Raw genomic sequence first — 18114 nt, 5'->3', positions numbered from 1 at the left:
ATTTGGTTGCTTTTGTGATAAAAAGCGTAAACTTGTACAAATAATTGGACTCCTTGCAGTAGTTTATGTTGAGGCAAACCTCCTAGTATTTTCTATATGGGCTATGGTAGTACCGAAACTTGGGTAGCTCTTTCAATCGTATCTGGAGGGGACATGAAGAATCCATTCCTCCTGAGAGAGCAATAGTTTTCTCTCCTTTGCTATGAAAAGTATGTGAGGTTTGTGAAGGTCATCTATAGTGCGATAGTGCGCTAGAACCGGGGGATACTTTTTCTATCCTATGCTCAAGTTACGATATACTAAGCAAATATTTATTAACAGCCCTTTCAGACACAGTGCGATGCCAGCAGCTGCGCTCAGCACAGACTGGGTGGCTAGGGAGCTTAGTCCTTCTGTCCCTCTTACAGGTAGTACCTTGGTTATCTCCTTGTGTATGAACACAACATGTTCCCTCCTTGCTTCCAACACTAGCATTAAGCCAAAAGTAAAGGCAGGGATGTTTCTGCTGGGTAGCAGCAGTAGAATTGCAGGCTCTTCCGCAGCTCTCATTCTTCCCCAGCATCTTTGAGCAATTTTTCTTTTAGCAGTTAAAGCAAACAGCTGCAGCACAGTCTAGTAATTATGCTTGTGGCTGCCAGGCTTTGAAAAGCGTACAACAAATTGTTGCAGTTGTGGTTTTTTTTTTGTTTGTTTGTTTGTTTGTTTGTTTTTTTCTCTGTCCTGGCATTTTACACCTCCAACCCATTTCTTCTCTGTGCTTAATCCGGTACATTTTCTGTAAAATAATGTTTCTGAGGGTAACACTTCCTTTATGGAGCCTTGTTTCCTCACCTGTCATTGTCCATTCACAGCCTTGTTGGGTGGTGGCTGGCTACTTTGCACATTCTCTCAATCAAAGGGATTTGAAACAATCAAGGCAAGCAGAGAGATGCTTGCTTACGCTGTCCTAAATTTGCTCAGTTTGAGGGGCTTGTTGCATTGTCATTCTACATTTCTACCACTATTTCTGTTAGCTTATTTGTAGACCCTGGTAAGATTTGTACTGCAGTGTGCACCTGTTCCTCTAAATCTTCCTCCTCTTTTGCATCTTGTCCTATCATGAAAATGCAGGGTGAGAAGGGGTGAGGGAAAGAAGATCTGGTGCAGGAATTTCTCTTTCGGAGTTGTATTTCACTTTCAAGTTTTACCTTTGTCACTGTAAGATCATGTGCCGAAGTCTTGGCGATGCAAAAGCTAGGCGTCGTTAAGAATATACTCTGAAGTGGGGGTGACAATTCAGCCGGTCTGCAGCTGGCTCCTGAGTGTCCTTGAACAAGAGAGCTTGGGAACAGGCTGGATGAATTGTCTTGATGACAGCAACCCACTCCTGACTCCCAAGGGTTCTCGAACACAGCTGAGAGTGGGTAGGGATTTACTAGATGGAAATAACACAGAAGGGAAGCATCAGCATGACTGGGCATGGCTCACGGTCCGTGGCTGTATATCCAGTGGAGTACTGGAGTCAGGGGCACCGCTCTGAAGCACCCCTGTAGTAGGTTCCCTGCCTTGCCACACTGCTTTGTTTCAATGCTGCTACTCTATGACAGGGACAGTTAACGGCAGTAGGAAAGCAGGAAGAGCAATTTTATCTGCCTTTCCATCTTCCCGAGCATTGAGCATCAGCAGCATCTTGTTGCCAGGCAGGGAAGAGCCATGTCTGCATATTTAGATGGGGCCCAGCAGTGTTTCTTAAGTCAGGTGCAATGCCTCAGTGTGGCTGTGCTGATTGGGCTGAAAAGAAAAAACAGGCTTCACGCATAACAGATGTGGCTGTGTTTATTCTAGAAGATCTCAACAGTTACGCTACAGCCATATCTACATCCATAGTGTTCTGGATATCTGAGCACCACGGCAGATAATTACTTATTTGCATGCAGCTTTCATATGACAGCGTGAGCACTGTTGATCCCTTTACCCCTGGGGTGCTTTCGTGCAGCCATGCTACTGACACCAATAAGTGCTTTATCTTATCATTCTTTTGTAGTGTTTTTTTTTGTAGTGTTTTGCTTGGTGTTTGAAGGTGATTACATCCGTTGTACGTGAAAATCCTCTTTATGTTTCTGCGATAGTGCTACTAGCTCTTTTTTTAAAAAAAAAACTCTTTTTTTTTTTTTTTTCTTGAGGTGCTTTGATCACTAGGACTAGTCTGGCACCTCCTTCTTTTAGGGAGGTTACATCAAGAAGTCTTCCCATTTTTACTGTTCTTGCGTGCATCATTGCTGACTCTTCTGAGCTGTCTTTAGAATAATTAACCAGCTCTGCACAGATTTGCATTCTATTGTAACTGAGTTTTGTGTTGTACTCCTTGTATATCATAGGTAATGTTAAGAGGCTTTTTTTTTTAATCTGTTTAATCATTCTTCAGTATCACTATCATTGATAACTTTCTGTCATAAGTATTCAACACAATTCCTCTGAACTCTCTCTCACTCACTGTTGCAGCACCCCATTTCAAACATGGTGTTGAGAATGTATCTTTTGCTTTTAGTTTAGTCACAGGTCCTCTGTGTAGTATGTGGTGCAGTGAATCTTTGCTGAATAAAGCTTAAATGACTTCGTATAGTTAGTAGTGCCCCTGCAATACTGCTTTGTGTAAATCCTGCCTATTTCTGTTGCAGCATTGTGAGTCTTTTTTGTTGTTTTTCTTTGATTTGTTTGTTTTCCCCCACAGATTACCGACACTAATGTAAAAACAAGTCACAACCCTCTCTTTCTTGCTCTCTTTTTGGACCAACTAGTTTTGTGATGCTGGCAGCAGAGTGGCTAGGATTCAGTCAAAAAGGTGCTGTCTGATTTCCTCTAAAGACCTCTTCAGTTCGGCAGTTTTGCTCCTGGTGTGCAGGTAATGCAGGTTCAGACTGGGAGCAGGCACAACTCGTTTCACACAGCAGTGTCCTATTCACTGACAGAGACACAAAGGATGAATCTGCATGGTACTGCAGGTTCTGCCTTTGGCAGTGTTTTCTGAATACTGACCCTAAACCACTCATCCATACTTAAATGCATGAACGTAGAGGTTAATTTCGGAGGAAAAAAATGTAGGTCCTGAAACTCATTATTACAGACTCAAGTTCAGGTGAGAGATGGTATTCTGAATGTGTTTCTTAGCAAGTTTAAGATTCCTGGTGTTTACCATCCCCGCCAGCACCTTATCCGGCCAGAACATCAGGTCCTCTCCAATTTAATGCGAGAGGATCTAAGCATTAGGAAGTCTGTTCCTCACATCTAAACATGGCTTTGTTGAGCTTAGTAATGCTTTGATCACTGTTCAGTATAAAATGGCAGCGGCTTAAACTTCCCTGTTTAACAAGGTGCTCTGAGGACATAAGTGTGCATGCTGTGGGGATGTGGTAGATGTACCCAGGTAAAATACTGAGTAAGGGGATGAGGCAGGATGAGGCCTGCCTGAAAGACCAAACACCCAAAGCAGGTAGTGAAGACTCCAGTGTCAGTCAGTTTATTCAGTGGCTGCTGAACATTTCCTTGGTTTGCTTTTTCATTTGAATGTACCTGAACAGTGTGGACAGAATTGAAGAAAACCAAAGTAAACCTCCAGGTGATGAGTTAAAGAAGTTAAGGTATTCTGGCATGCACAGAAAAATAAACAGTTAAAATGGATTTTAATTATACACGTCCTTTCTATGACATGAGACAGATAACTCCAAAGAAAATAAAGACAGCATACTTAAATCATTTTTTTTTTAATTAGCCAAAGCAATAATAGATAATGTGGTGATGATACATATGTATGTCATCCTTATTTATTTTAACCACAAGATTTATTTTAGTAAAAGTTGATGATACCATTTGTCTTTTAACATATGATTTCGGTTGTAGCAAACAAGCAATTTATATTTCTGATTTATTACTGCTTCACTGGGATATTTTATTCCTCAGTGAAACAGACTTTTCCATAACAGCTTCTGCTACCAAGGAGGAATTTTAATTAAAATCACTATCATTTTCTTTTTGACTGGATTTCTTGTCATTACTAATAGGCCTAACATACGAGGACGAATGTAATGCTGTAGTACTAATCAGTGCAATTTTTTACTGCATGTCTTACTGAAAGAACACAAAATATAGGTGAACTTGAGAATTTTGAACTATTACTGTTTACATGTGCAAGTAGCAAAAGATGATGCGCCCTTCCCCCTTCATTGTTAAGTGGTAAATTGTTGCTATGGTGATCCCTCTTTCCATCTCATCAGCTATAACCTGGTTTTCCACATCAACTGAATAGCTGCAAGCAAAGCATGATCTTTATTAATTTTTTTATATCACTTAATATTGTTTTGCTACATAGTTATTGTCTTGGGACTTAACGCAAGCATCAAGATTCAGTAAATGTAAGCAAGAGAGATCTAATTTTGTAGTACATAAATCTGTGCACTCATTAAAATAATCATCATGTAACTGCCAAGAACTTTAAGTGGATTTCTTAAAGCAAGCTTATTTTAGGTGTGTACCGTTGATTTTTTTTTTTCTCATTATTCAAAAGACAGTAAGCTCTTCTAGTAAATCCGTGAAAAACTTGTTGAGTCCCTGGTTAAGTATTCAGATAGGTGATTTGTTGTTTTTTAATGAAGGTGATGAAAACAGGATAGTTGTAGCAAAATTTCACAGAAAGTATTTTCTTACAGTGTCAGTCTGTGTGCATAGTGAGAATGCAGAGAGATGCCTGAACTGTGGTGAGAGTAAGCCAGGTGACCTGTTGTGGAGGTAGCACAGGGCAAAATACCTGTTCCTGAAGATATGCAGAACACGTTTTTGTCAGAAATTTCAAGTGCAGAATGAGTGTGTGGGCCATCAAAATAATCCCCCAAAACCAGAGAGACCCCTTCTCAGCCCCACCACAAGGTTTTCCAGGGAATGGGCCAGATGTTATGACGAGCCCCAGAGCCATAGGTGGGAGGGACACTACAATTTTTTAAATAAGTTATTTGAGTATAAATCAATGGTTTTAAAAGATGGTGTTTGTCTGTACTCACTTATGGTATTGTTCATTACAGTCTCTTTCCTCTTCACGTTAGGTTTGAAACATTTCAAAATGCAAACATTCTGTGTCTTGCATTGCTAGATAGCATATGAGCAAGTCTTTGTTTCTGATTATAGTCATACTCCAGTGCTCTTTTATTGGGGGGAGGGAAGGGACAGGACTTTTTCCCCTAAATTTTATCTGCATTACATATGCCTGTTTTAAATTGTGTGTCACGATCAATAAAGCAGTAAGAGCATATCAGTCTCAAATTAATTGTTTCCTATTTATGACCTGTTTTGTCATCCTGAAGAGGACCTGAGCAAGAGAGGAGTGTTCTCAAAAGCTGTACTGCAGTATATCAATTCACGTAAAAACATCCCAGTTATCATGTATGAAAATGTAAATAAGAATCTTAGTTTCTTTGTTAGTAGTCTTTTGGGTTCCGTGTGTGGAACAGTATTTTTCATGTCTCAAAATACTGTGCTGCCATAGGCACACTTCCCATTCGATGTGCCTGACCTATATTTGCAATGAGGGATGTTTTTCTAAATAATGTCAAAGATTGTTGCTCAGTAGAGCAGTCTCTTAAGGACATGTTGAGAGTTGTACAAACATAAGCACATTAGCAAACTAGGAATTAGATTAATATTTCAAATAAGAAGAAAATCATTGCACAATTTAGGTCCAGAAAAAGGCATTTTGAATCAATCAATTAGATCTTTTGGAACTACTTCTTGCGCAACTACCTAAGGATTACCCTTTGGCCAATACACAGCTCACTGAATAGCCTGACAGAAAGTAATCCATGAAAATAAGGGATGCAATATTTTCCTCCAGCTGCAGAGGATGAGAAACAATTGCGAAAGCATATTGTAAAGAAGCCCAAGCCCAAACAGCCATTCCAGTGTTCTTGCAGTATCTGCTTACTTTGTCTACCTTTATCAGGTGTGGTGTTCTAGTTTGTGAATATGCTTATCTTAGTTAAATAAGCCATCTTGTTAATTAATTTGCCATCACCAAATCTGTATGATAGTGCAACCTGAGCCCCTGCAAAAGAATGTACCAAACCATGTGCAGCATGAAGTCCTTGCTTGTATTTCGCAATCATGTGAATAGATCACAGAAAGACTTTGTTGTGTCATGGACTGATCCTTTTTTGTTGGGGGAAATGCAAACAATTCCAGCATTTACAGCAAAAACAGTTTGTGAAAGAGGAGCAGTTGTTTCATGTTTTGTTGTCACATTTTCCTGATTCCAGCATTTCCTACATAACCAGAAGTAATTCCACACAGGACAGGGGAGAGAGTGACCCGAGGCTCAGTAGCACCAGTGCCAAAAAGGTGCTTGAGTAGTCTTTGGATGAAGCTCTTTAGACACTCCTACTCAGCCTTATTCATTTCAAGGAGATTGATATTGGGCAAGTTAATACAGTTTCAAGTATGTTTTAAGCCTGCAGTACCAGGGATCAGCTGCAGACATGGAACAAGGACTGAGCTGAGTGTGAAATCGGGTAGCTGAGAGGGGGGGAAGAGAAGATGGTTCCTTTCAGCTGTGCTCTTCCTCGGGTTTAAATGTACATGAAACTATAGCCTTCCTCTGTCTGGATTTTTTGTTCTACATGGTCCCTTAAAGGGACCTAGTTGTTCCTTTGTTGTATGAGTGTAATCGGGAATTTGATGACCTGGAAAAAACGTATTCAGGCAAAATGCCAGCCAGAGAAGAGAGTCCTCTGAATACTGCACATGGGATCCAGTGTTTCTGTCTGTCATGTTTCCCTTTCAAGTAATTATGTTTTTTTTTTTTAATGCTTCTATTGCATTGTTTCTGAAACTATGTCCGCGTTTATACATTTATTTATATTGTTTCTGAAAACACATCCACATTTATACAGTACAAAAATGTTTCAATAAAAGACAAACATAAAAACAAAACAACATTTGCCACATAAAAGGCCATAACTGTTCCTCTCTCCACTTGAATGTGTGAAAGCTTGCATAGGTGTCTATTTTATCTTGCTAAGTTCTACTTGTTTTTTGTAGACAGCTTATTTTACCATACATTAATTCCAATAGCTATTTCTAAATTCTCCTTGTAATAGTAAATAGGCTTTGTGGCTGCAGTATATAAGAATAATAATTCTAACCTATTCCTTACTGATGTTGAAACAGTTTAGTAAACAATGATAAACAAGTTCCAAATTTGAAGTTTTTATTTTAAAAAGATTTACAGTTTCAACCATCTGAGGTATGAATGTGCCGGCGAGAAGGCTTGGTGTTCTCTCATTGCCCCTCAAATAGGGAAAGACAGACGGAGAAGCTGGTGGTGCCTGCCACAGAATAGCTGTTACGATAGATTGAAATGCATAGCATTAAAAATAATTTGAGCTAGAAATAGTGCTTTAAAAACAAAACAAAACAAAATGAAAAAAAACTCCTTTACTCGGGATTCTGGACACAGTGAGGAATTGCAGTTCTTTCTTCTACCCTAAGTGTCAAGGATGCAGAGGTTTTTTTCCAAGGAATGTAGCTCTGCCCCTGAATTCAGGGACCATCTTTGCTGCTTTTCTTGTCTTCACAGTTCATGATGAAAGAGACAAAAATGACACATGAAAGATCATATGGGTCCTGAGGAATTTTCTAAGCTGTATCATTTATTTTGAGATTTATTGGTAAAACTAATCTGAAGATGATTTTTTTCCGATTTGTAAGCTTTTTCTTCATTTTAATTCAATGTACCTAAAGATACTCTCAAATACTTTCAATTCTTCTCTCTTTCCATTGTGTAGCTAGCCCCTTTCACAGCATAATTGCTGTTGAGCGTATTTTATTTCCTTACTAACCTGCTTGGCTTCTTCCCTTTTAGCATTTCTGTTCTCTGACATAAGCCTGCCACTGTTAAGAGGCAATACCATTGTTCAAGGAACTTGCTTAAACAACATGTGCTTTGTTCCTCTTAAGCACCCTAAAGAAATGTCATTTGAAGGATAACAGAGATAAAAACTATCAGACCTTTTATAAATATTTTCATCCAAGATCAGTGACATTGCTTGCTTGTCCCACAGCCTTTCACCCCAGCAAGTACAGAAATCAAATTATAAAAGAAAATTTACTCCATCCAAAAATGCATTATAATAAAGGAAAGAAAAAATAAAGTTTTTTAATTAAAAAAAAAAAAATCTGATTTGGAGTAAATAAATTGACAGACAGCACTGATGTAGAGATTGTTTTACTTAGCTAAATTACATTTTAGTGAGGATTTTCTATATGCACAGTATTTTGGATTAACTATTCTAAATTCTGTCATGCAATTTCAGGTTGATGGTGCCTTTTCCTAGTGTGGTTCAGAGTGGATCAGATTTTGCTGAGTTGGGAAATGCACTTGGTACAGAAGGAAGTAGGATTCATGGATTTACTACAGTTTGACTGATATGTATAAAGGAAATGTAGTTCTGGAATCATTTTCATTCATACAGGGAGAAAAAAAGGCTGAAAAGAATAGATGGATAGCTTTAGTGCTGTTGTTATCACAAAGAATTGTAGAAAGGTTCAGAGATAAAGTGTTGATTTACTGATTTACTTGAAAGGACATTAAAAGCGAGTAGGTATAGTCTACAAAGAAATCGATTAAGTAATTTTACTTGTGACATCGCCAATACTAAGAGAAAAGAGGTATTGAAGTTTGCATTGATTATTAGACATTATACTGTATTAGTTGACCCAAATATTAGACTTTTTTTAACTTTTAACTTTTTTTTTTTTTTCTTACTTCAAGGACAGATACCAAACATCACTTTAAAAAATAAATAAAATTAAGTTTCTGAATTCCTAATTTCACATTCTCAGAGCTTTTAAAGCTTGTGGTGGATATAATACATGTGCTTTAATGCAGAGATATTGTAGGAGGAAAAGTAATTTGCTGGAGGTGGACTGCTCTTTGCTTAATTATCACATCTCCAACAGAGCTAAATTCAGCTCTGACATACGCTAGCAAAAATCTCATTCACACAGAAGCAACATTCAGCTGCGGCTCTGCAGTAGATCATGCTCCAGTCTCACCAGATGGCATTTCTTCTTCAGGTGTATGTCACTCTGGGTATGTATATGCTTCAGACAAGTTAGATTATGGGGTGGTTTTGTTCAGTTTTAACACCAGCATCCTTCATGTACCTACTCTACACATAGCTTAGTCATTTTACACTTCCAAGTAGTACCATAAGGATAGCAAAGAAGGGGTTTCCTTATTCTCTTATTTCTCTTATTGTCAGTAAGACAGAATATGGTGATTATTTGCTGTTGGCTCAAACATTTCCAAAATCTTCCACAATATCCAAAATTCCATGCCTGGCCACATCTCATGTTCTCTGGTTCAGATGCTCCTGCACAGATTTTTAAACTGTGCTAATAAGAATCCGAATACTTTAAATTTAGTCCATCTTGCAACTAATGTAATCTTACCTGAATAGGAACAAAAAAAAAGCATCAAGAATTCTTTTGCTGGGCAAACCACATGTTCAGCTATTTCATATGCCTGCCTTTATCTGCTGGAATGCACAAGATGTGAGATTCATGACTGAAACTGTTATCTTCCAAAGTGGCTCATGGTCTCATCAAAGCTTGAAGTAAGCTCCAGCATTTTTGTTTTCAGAAATCAGAGCCTGCTAAGTACACCACTGAGTAGACAAATGCCCAACTGCTGTAGCAGTCACAGAATAATAAAGAGTTGGCAAGATTCTGATGTTCTTGCACCCTGCTGAGATAAAAATTTTGGAGATGACAACACCATTGATGCTCCCAACATGGACATCAATAACCATAGTTACTCCAGGACTGGTCTCAATATTGATCTCAGCTATAGATAATGAGATACAGCCACCTAAACTCATCCATCACTGGGTTGGAGATAGCTGTTAGCCCAAATACAAACTGTTGTACCAAGTACACTTTAAACTTATGCAACATTGCTGAAGAGGTTTGGTTCTCCAGTCTCTGCTCTCCTCACTGAATTCCACCTATTCTTGGTGGTCTACCTATCACCAGCCTATTGGACATCTTATGAGAGTGTCTTGTGGGTGATACTTGAAAATGACTGACAGCTGGCAAGCTATCTGCTATCTGTCTTTATATGAACTACCATCACACTTCTTTCAGGCACTGTCTTTTAGATTTTGGTCTGTGCCAATAAGAGATGAGAGTCTTCTTGTTGTCATGGGCTGATGCTTTCCCAGTGAGGCATGAGTATGTGGAAGAGTTAGGGCCCATGGCACATCATTAGTGTGTCTGGAGACTCAAAAGACAGGCACATATGGATGGGTCACAGCTGGGAAGTTTTGTCATGTCTGCTTCCAATTCAGGCAGGATTATCCACATTAATGAGTGACTGCTAAATTCAATGAAAACACTGTGATGGGTACCAGCCAAAGAAAGACATGACTAATTCAGAAAGAGGCAAGACAAAGAGCTTGGATATTTTTACAGGGACTGTGATCTAGCCTTCTAAGGTGCATTAGTTGTACAGAGAGATACTGTCAAGCTAAAGCACACCTAGGGTCAGAGGCCCCAAGTGACTTGACCTTTCTGTGAGGAAACTGTATACCTCAGCTCTGCTATAGCTCTTTGACTAACTGCCAGGTCTTGCCAACAGGAATCATATTTTCATATAGGGCAGGATGACACCTTGCTCTCATGACAACACAGAAGAACTTAATTTTAATGATACAGAAAGGCCCGCTCTTAGGCAAGTAGCTTCTCATGAAGAAGTGAACACATTGGATATCCTGACCACCTATGGCCTAGAGTGTGTAGCTGTAGGCTTCAGGTCCCACTAGACAAAGTGGGACCTTTTTAGAGCTTCAGCACGTAGATACAGTGATATATGTTCACCAAAAGAACTAGGACCTCTTACACTGGGCAGTGGGAGGTGGACACATCTGCTCTCTAACGCAGACTGTACAACTGCCAAAAGAGTGTCCAGTGGCCCAGCATCCCAAATGCAGTCTTCCTTCAGAAGCCAACTGCTTCTAAGATACTGCTGTGGGAGTCACCCTTTCTTTTCTTTAACAATATTCTTGCTCTTGAGACAACCCAATAGATTTAACAAGAAAGCAGAGAATTCTTTGCTAAACCCAGTCTAGAAAATGCGGCTCTTCAGACTCTATCTTGCCCTTTTACTTCAAAATTAATTGTTAGGACCTAAGCTATCTGCCCACAAAAAATTTATACTACATTGTTTCAATCTTCTGTGTTAGAGACAACTTTTATTTCTTTTCCTTCTGCAAAGATTTTTTTTCTCTGTAGACCCTTTTTCAAACAAAATTGCTTCTTGTAAGAGCTTCTCCTTTCTTGCCACTGTAAACTCCCCATGTATGTACTCAAGGTGGATAAAAAAGGCTGTTTCTTTCCTGTCCTAAAGAAATTCCTAGAATCATTTAGGTTGGAAAAGACCTATAAGATCACCAGGTCCAACCGTTAACCTAGCATTAAACTATGTCCCTAAGCATCACATCTACACGTCTTTTGAACAGCTCAGGGGTGGAGACTCAATTCCTTCCCTGGGCAGCCTGTCCCAATGCTTCACAACTGTTTTTGTGAAGAAATATTTCCTAATATCTAACCTAAACCTCCCCTAGCACAATTTGAGGCCATTTATTCTTGTCCTGTTGCTTGTTTCCTGGGAAATGTCACTGATCCCTACCCCAACCTCCTTTCAGGTAGCTGTAGAGAGCAATAAGGTCTCCCATGAGCTTCCTCTACTGTATGCTAAACAACCCCAGCTCCCTCAATCTCTCTTCACAGGTCTTGTGTTCCAGACCCTTCACCAGCTTTGTTGCCCTTCTCTGGACACGCTCCAGTGCCTTGATGTCCTTCTTGTAGTGAGGAGCCCAAAACTGAGCACAGTATTTGAGGTGCAGCCTCACCAGAGCTGAGTACAAGGCAACAATCACCTCTCTGGTCCTTCTGGCCATGCTGTTTCTGATACAAGTCAGGATGCTGTTGGCCTTCTTGGCCACCTGAGCACACTGCTGTGTTCACAGTAGTCCATAAGTTATCTCACTTGTAGGCTGGTAATACCTGATTTTATCATTTCATGTTTAAAGTGTAAGACTGATTCACGGTTATTCTAGCAGGTCTAAGGAGATAACATATGATATACCTGGAATTACCAGTCAATAATGTTGCATCTTGAACTTCTCAAAAATGCTGGCACTCTTTGTAAAATGTATGGTATGTTTAAGATAAGGAACTCCAGTTTTCACCTAGACAGCTAGGTGATGAGAGACATCTATAGAGTGGTGATTCATGTTGTGACCTGTTTGATTTCTACCCAGATAGTGTGGAACTGAAGAACCTTGCAATTAGAATTCATATTCAGGCCTAGAAAACACAAGAAAAGGTATCATTCTTCTCCACAGTGATCATTTGTTTGACAAACCACATGAAAGGGTGCATTTCTGCCTATATGAATCATGGTGAAAGTACATGAAAATCCTAGACTGAAAAACTCCTTAAAACCATTTGTTTTCTTCCTGTTCTGTGAAATTCCACCTTGATTGCCTGATAGAAATCTAGTTTCCTAGATTTTTTAGTTTCCTAGTTTCTAGTTAACCTTCCATAAAAGAGGTTATTTTGTATCTTGTATTTTCAGCAATAATTTGTGTAAAACAGTTCTTTGATACCAGATAGATTAGCCTTTAAAGAAAAAGTATAAATTGCAAGACTTTACAGTTGGACGCCCATGCACAAAAGTATGAACAAGAAACTGCCCAAAGCACAAGTGCAATATTTCAAGTTATGGGAAGTACTGTCCACAGAATTCCTTGCAAACTAACCCATTACAGTACATTAGCAGTGTTCATTTCAGGGCTATGCTTCATAGCAAAAGTTTTCTTTATCTCAGCAGGCCTTTCACTATACATCTGTCTCACAGAGAGTGAAAATGTTATTTATTTAATAGGATTCAAGAGTAAGTCTCTACTTGTTATCAACTGACTTCTCCTTTCTAATACAAAATCATATTCCGTATATATCCACTTGCTGCAGAAGCATGTTCATGACAGAGCAGCAAGACGGCTATATAGAGCAGACCCTCACATTTTTTATATATTGTCAGCTAGGCATAAATAAGGTCAAATTCTGTGTTTAATAGATATGCACTTCATGGATAGATATAACAGAAATTCTGACCATTGTTTGAGTGAGAGATTTTTATTATTGCTGTGATTTTGCTAATTATGTAAAATGGGATCATCTTTGAATTACCACATACTGATAATCTTGAATTATCAAATTGTACAAGGAAGCATTTGTTTACTTTCCCTGCTCTTACAGTGGCTCCTCGGGAATGTCCTCCATTCCTCCTTTAAGCCCTGAGCAACGGAGGCTTCAGTAGAAGAGTTGAGGCAACACTGAGGCCTTCCCTTTTACTAAACTTCATGTTTCCCCATAGGATTCATAAAATAAGGGACATGTTCAGGTGAAGATGGATCTGTACCGATTCTTAAGAAGGTTCATCTTATCTTGGTACACAGCCTGACAAGATAATTCATCCAGCCTACAAGCTTGTTCCAGGACACTGCCTTTCCCAGGATTTATAAGCCCTTTCCCTGTTATGTGTGCCCTTGACATGAAGATACTCCTTTAATGTCCTCAAGAGAAATAGCAGGCAAAAGTATTCTCCTCTCACTTGGAGTTCAGACCAATGCTGTTGCCACTGGTTGCCAGCTACATGAACTACTGTAGTAGCACCAGTTACTCCTGTGGTATAACTTATTGAAGATATGGAGAGTACAGAATTTAGTTGGTATGTATGTAGTAATGGCCAACACTGGTGGAAAAGACTCATATGTATGTAGTATGATGTATGTAGTGCCATCATTCTGTGCAGCACAGCAAATCCAGTGCTACCAGCAAGCTCCAAAAGCTATAGCGGTCCTGCTATGCAAAAGGGAGAGGATACAGAATGTGACACTTCTCCAATACTAATCGTATCTCAGAGATCTGCAGTTCAGGAAGGTAACGTATTTAGGATGCCTGGAGTGTAATTTCTGAGGCTCACGAATTGCCTAACAGGGCACCAGCTCTCAAGAAAAGACCTTGGTACAAATGGCTTTCTGCAGGCAGGGTATTGCCCGATAGAAGATCTTGTCTTAGCAGCTGTTACCGTGTCAGTCATGAGAATCAGTAAAACCTATCAACCTTTAGATAGATGTCAAGTCTGATAAATAAATCTCCGTGTGAAAAACAAAAGAAATTGGGATTAGTAGTAATGGGACTTAGTTCCTCCTTTATTGCACAGTTATATTTTTACTAAAATTCTGCTATTAGTGGCTTAGAAAAGAGAATAGTTGCTTCCTGAAGAGGTGGTAAGAGAATGTCAGGACTACAAGGACTATAGTAAGGAAATTAAAAGGAGCAAATAGACCATGACTGTTCAGAGGGACTCAAAACAATAGAGTTTTGAGTCTGAAATAAGTTGTTACTTTGCATGTGGTTACTACACTGGAGTACAAAAATGAATCTTCAGCCTCATGGTGCAGATCTGCATGATTTCAGCTGAACAAAGCACTCAGGGACCACTCGGGAGCAGGAATGAATACTCTGCTGTGATCTTTCAGCAGCCTGTGGACTCCACAGAGTGCTTTCAGGCATCTGGACAAGACCGTCAGCCCTTGTGGAACCAACAGAGAGCAATATTCCTTTTTTTCTTCTAATTTTCACACAGAATCACACAGAATTTCTAGGTTGGAAGAGACCTCAAGGTCATCGAGTCCAACCTCTGACCTAACGCTAGCAGTCCCTACTAAACCATATCCCTAAGCTCTACATCTAAACGTCTTTTGAAGACTTCCAGGGATGGTGACTCCACCACTTCCCTGGGCAGCCTGTTCCAATGCCTCTGATAGCTTACAGGATGTGGTGGTCGTTCATTTAAATTGTGTATTATTGCATAGCACTGTAGGTAGCTACAGAGGGAAAATATATACGTACCTTTTTACTTATGTGCGTTATGTACCTGAGAGAAATTTATTTTAAAGCTGTTAACTGTTGTAAGCCTAAACTTTCTGTTTCCTTTATGCTACAGACAACAAAAACTGAGAAATAGCCATCACCTACTCTGGGTCTGAAATGATCTGACATTATTTTCAAATGACAATCTACTGTGCTCTTCAGTTAAGTGCAATTCCATGTTTACAGACAGAAGGGTCAGTAAAGTCTTTCTTTTGGTTGTTCACACTGTTCAGTCTCTTGCTACTTAATGTGTAGTATGAGCAGCTTGATTCATATCTGCTGGCCTGGAGTAAGGGCAAATCGCATGTGACCTTCCCTATGCTTGAGCACTTGTCTTTCTTGGATAACTTAGGCCTTTTGCTAATTAAGCTGTTCATATATAACATATTACGTATTTCTGTAATCTTTTTTATACAGTTCTCTTAAAATATACCAGAGAATTTGTAACAACTGAAGATGGAAGAACTAACCCTAAACGGTTTGCTGGACTTTTTTTATCAATACTGTTTTTCTAGACATCTAGTACCTGGTTGGAGGACAGAAATGAACAAAGTAAAGGAATATAAGCCCAGTTCAGTTTTGGCTGTCACACTTCTAGAGACACAAAGGTTAAATCTAAATATTTATTTTATTTATTTTTAATTATTCTATTTTATTTTATTTTATTATTATTTTACATTTATTTTATTTTATTTTATTTTATTTATTTTTTAACATTTATTATAAACATTACATTTAATGCCTTTAGAAAAATGAAAAATGAAAATATTTTAGTTCTGTTTTCCCACTAGATTTAAATGCCCAGAGATAATAAAAGGAGAGTTCAAAACCACAAGCATTGCCACAGATTATCTGAGTCCATGTCAATATGTTTGTTATTTAAACATCTTAATTATCACATTCTTTTTTCTTTTTTTTAGTTTTAAATATACACAGAAATACATTGCACTATTATATCTAAAAAAAATATTACTTTGTTTGCCATTATGTTCTAGTTTTTTTTTCAAGCATCCCCAAAACTATTTTATTCAAAACTATATTCCACAGTCAATGTATCATTTCTGTTCTCATTTGTTATGAAGATTTCAGTTCCCACCTAGTACTGTTACGATATAATGGCAGAAATAAGTGTGTACTACAGCTTTTAGAAAAAAAAAAAAAAAGGCAAATAAGCACCAAGCCACTAAATGTCTGATTTTGACTTTTTTCTTAGTATATTTTCCTTTATCAAGCACAGTAATGAAATCTTTGGATGTAGAAAATATAACCATAAGAAATAAACACCCACATCTATTAGTAAAAAGTATAAATACTACTCCTGGAAGCATTTATGATTGTTGAGTTTATGGGATGCTATTTGAAGCCAGCAAAGGACACAAAATTTTAAATACATTTTCACAATTAATAGTTTATTTTTACTGCAATTTACTGTAATCTAATTTTCATGCAACAAGTGTATTACAAGTTATACACTTGTATATACTTCACTTCAATAATAGATTGAAGTGAAGAGAGGTCAGACAGTGTTTCTGTATTATGTATTTTGATACGTACATTCTTTGCTAAAATATCTGTAACACAATGGATTTTTTTCCCTAAAGTTTAAAAATCATATATCCAAAAAGAAAAGCATATAAGCTCTTTATAGAGGAAGAATTAATGAACAAAGACATTGCCAATGACAATGTTTGATATGTTTTTTGTGTTTTTACTTGTGAATAGAAAGTTTTCTAACTAGAATTATTCTAATTGTAAATAATTAAAAGTGTATTGTTTTCTAAAAACTGGCATTTGATTTCATATTTTCTTATTTTAGTTTTCTTGTTTTTACAAGCATTTGAAAGTGGACAAAATCAGTTGAAAACAGTTTATTTTGATAGAATGATATTTCCTAGTCTTTTCCTCTTTCTGCAAGCTGTTCTTATTTTTCAGTCAGCTGTATCCCTGGGATTTGTTGCTTTCTTATGAGCAGGATCTCAAAGAGCTGCCAGATATTAGTACTGATGATAGCATTCTTGTCATACCTAACATTTTATTTAATTTTTCCCTAGTAGAGAGCAGTACAGTAAAAATAAATAAATAATAATAATAATAATAAAAGCTGGTGAAAAATGCAGTGCCCTAAATGTACCCTAGAAATTGTTATAGGAAATTATCACAGCAGTCCATGTGTTCCCATTTCTTTGAGCAGGTTAGGCTTTTCTGTGCAGAATCATTATTGAATGGGGTTCTTTTTCATTGGAACTCATATTTTCTGATGAAAGAAAGAGACACATGTTTATCTCCTTTTTTTTTTTTTTTTCTTAAATATAGCATAGACAGCAGCTAAAGCACAAGAGTGTACTATTTTTTTTATGCTTCCAGCTAGGTTCAGAAGTTGTGCTCTTCAGTCAACCTGCATAGTTGGCCTTGATCAGAAATAGCAAATTCTTTGCAGATATTCCCTTATCTTTAAAACAAACAAACAAACAAAGCAACAACAACAGCATCAAAAGCCCTCCCATTCCTCTCTGCAGAATTATGGAATTAGAAAACTAAAATAAAATATTGCTCACTAAGGAGAGTTAGTAATAAAATCAGATAAAATGTAGTCTATCCTATGAAATACGATAGACAAAGGCATGTTGAGAAGTATATTTATGTACTTGGATGTTAGTGACATGAACAGATACTGTCAGTGAATCACATTGGGAAGATACCCTAATATATTATACAAGAATGGGTTTTGCCTGTCGAGTTGTAGGTGCCCCCCACGAAGACTTAGTTTCCATGTGACATTTCACATGGTGTTGTTCATCTTGCTGAAATTGAAGGCTGTGCCATTGTTAAGATTTCTGTGATAGTGCTAAGATGAAATACAATCAATATGAAATAAAAACTTTTCTCATTGAAGTTCCTGACAGAATAATGAATGAAAGCGAATACATCACTCAAAAAGCCAATTCCATTATCCATGAGCAGATTATCTGGCATGCACATAAATAATGCCAGGCTAGTTGGACACCTAAGGTTAGTGAGAGTACTATGTAATTGCAGCTTGTCTATTGATGCTTTAACAGCGATCTAAAACCACATTTTAAATCCCAACTT

At 38.0% G+C, this 18114-nt stretch overlaps 1 protein-coding gene across 3 annotated transcripts in view; it reads left to right on the top strand.

Annotated features, from left to right (window-relative positions):
- The window catches only part of JPH1 (junctophilin 1), an 85520-nt gene that overhangs the window by 28258 nt on the left and 39148 nt on the right, over positions 1-18114 (top strand). The window lies entirely within an intron of this gene.

The sequence above is a fragment of the Aythya fuligula genome, chromosome 2 (genome assembly GCF_009819795.1).
Source record: "Aythya fuligula isolate bAytFul2 chromosome 2, bAytFul2.pri, whole genome shotgun sequence".
In the NCBI taxonomy this organism is placed as follows: domain Eukaryota; kingdom Metazoa; phylum Chordata; class Aves; order Anseriformes; family Anatidae; genus Aythya; species Aythya fuligula.
The sequence above is the reverse complement of the archived record's forward strand: the minus strand, read 5'-3'. Positions and strand labels throughout refer to the sequence as shown.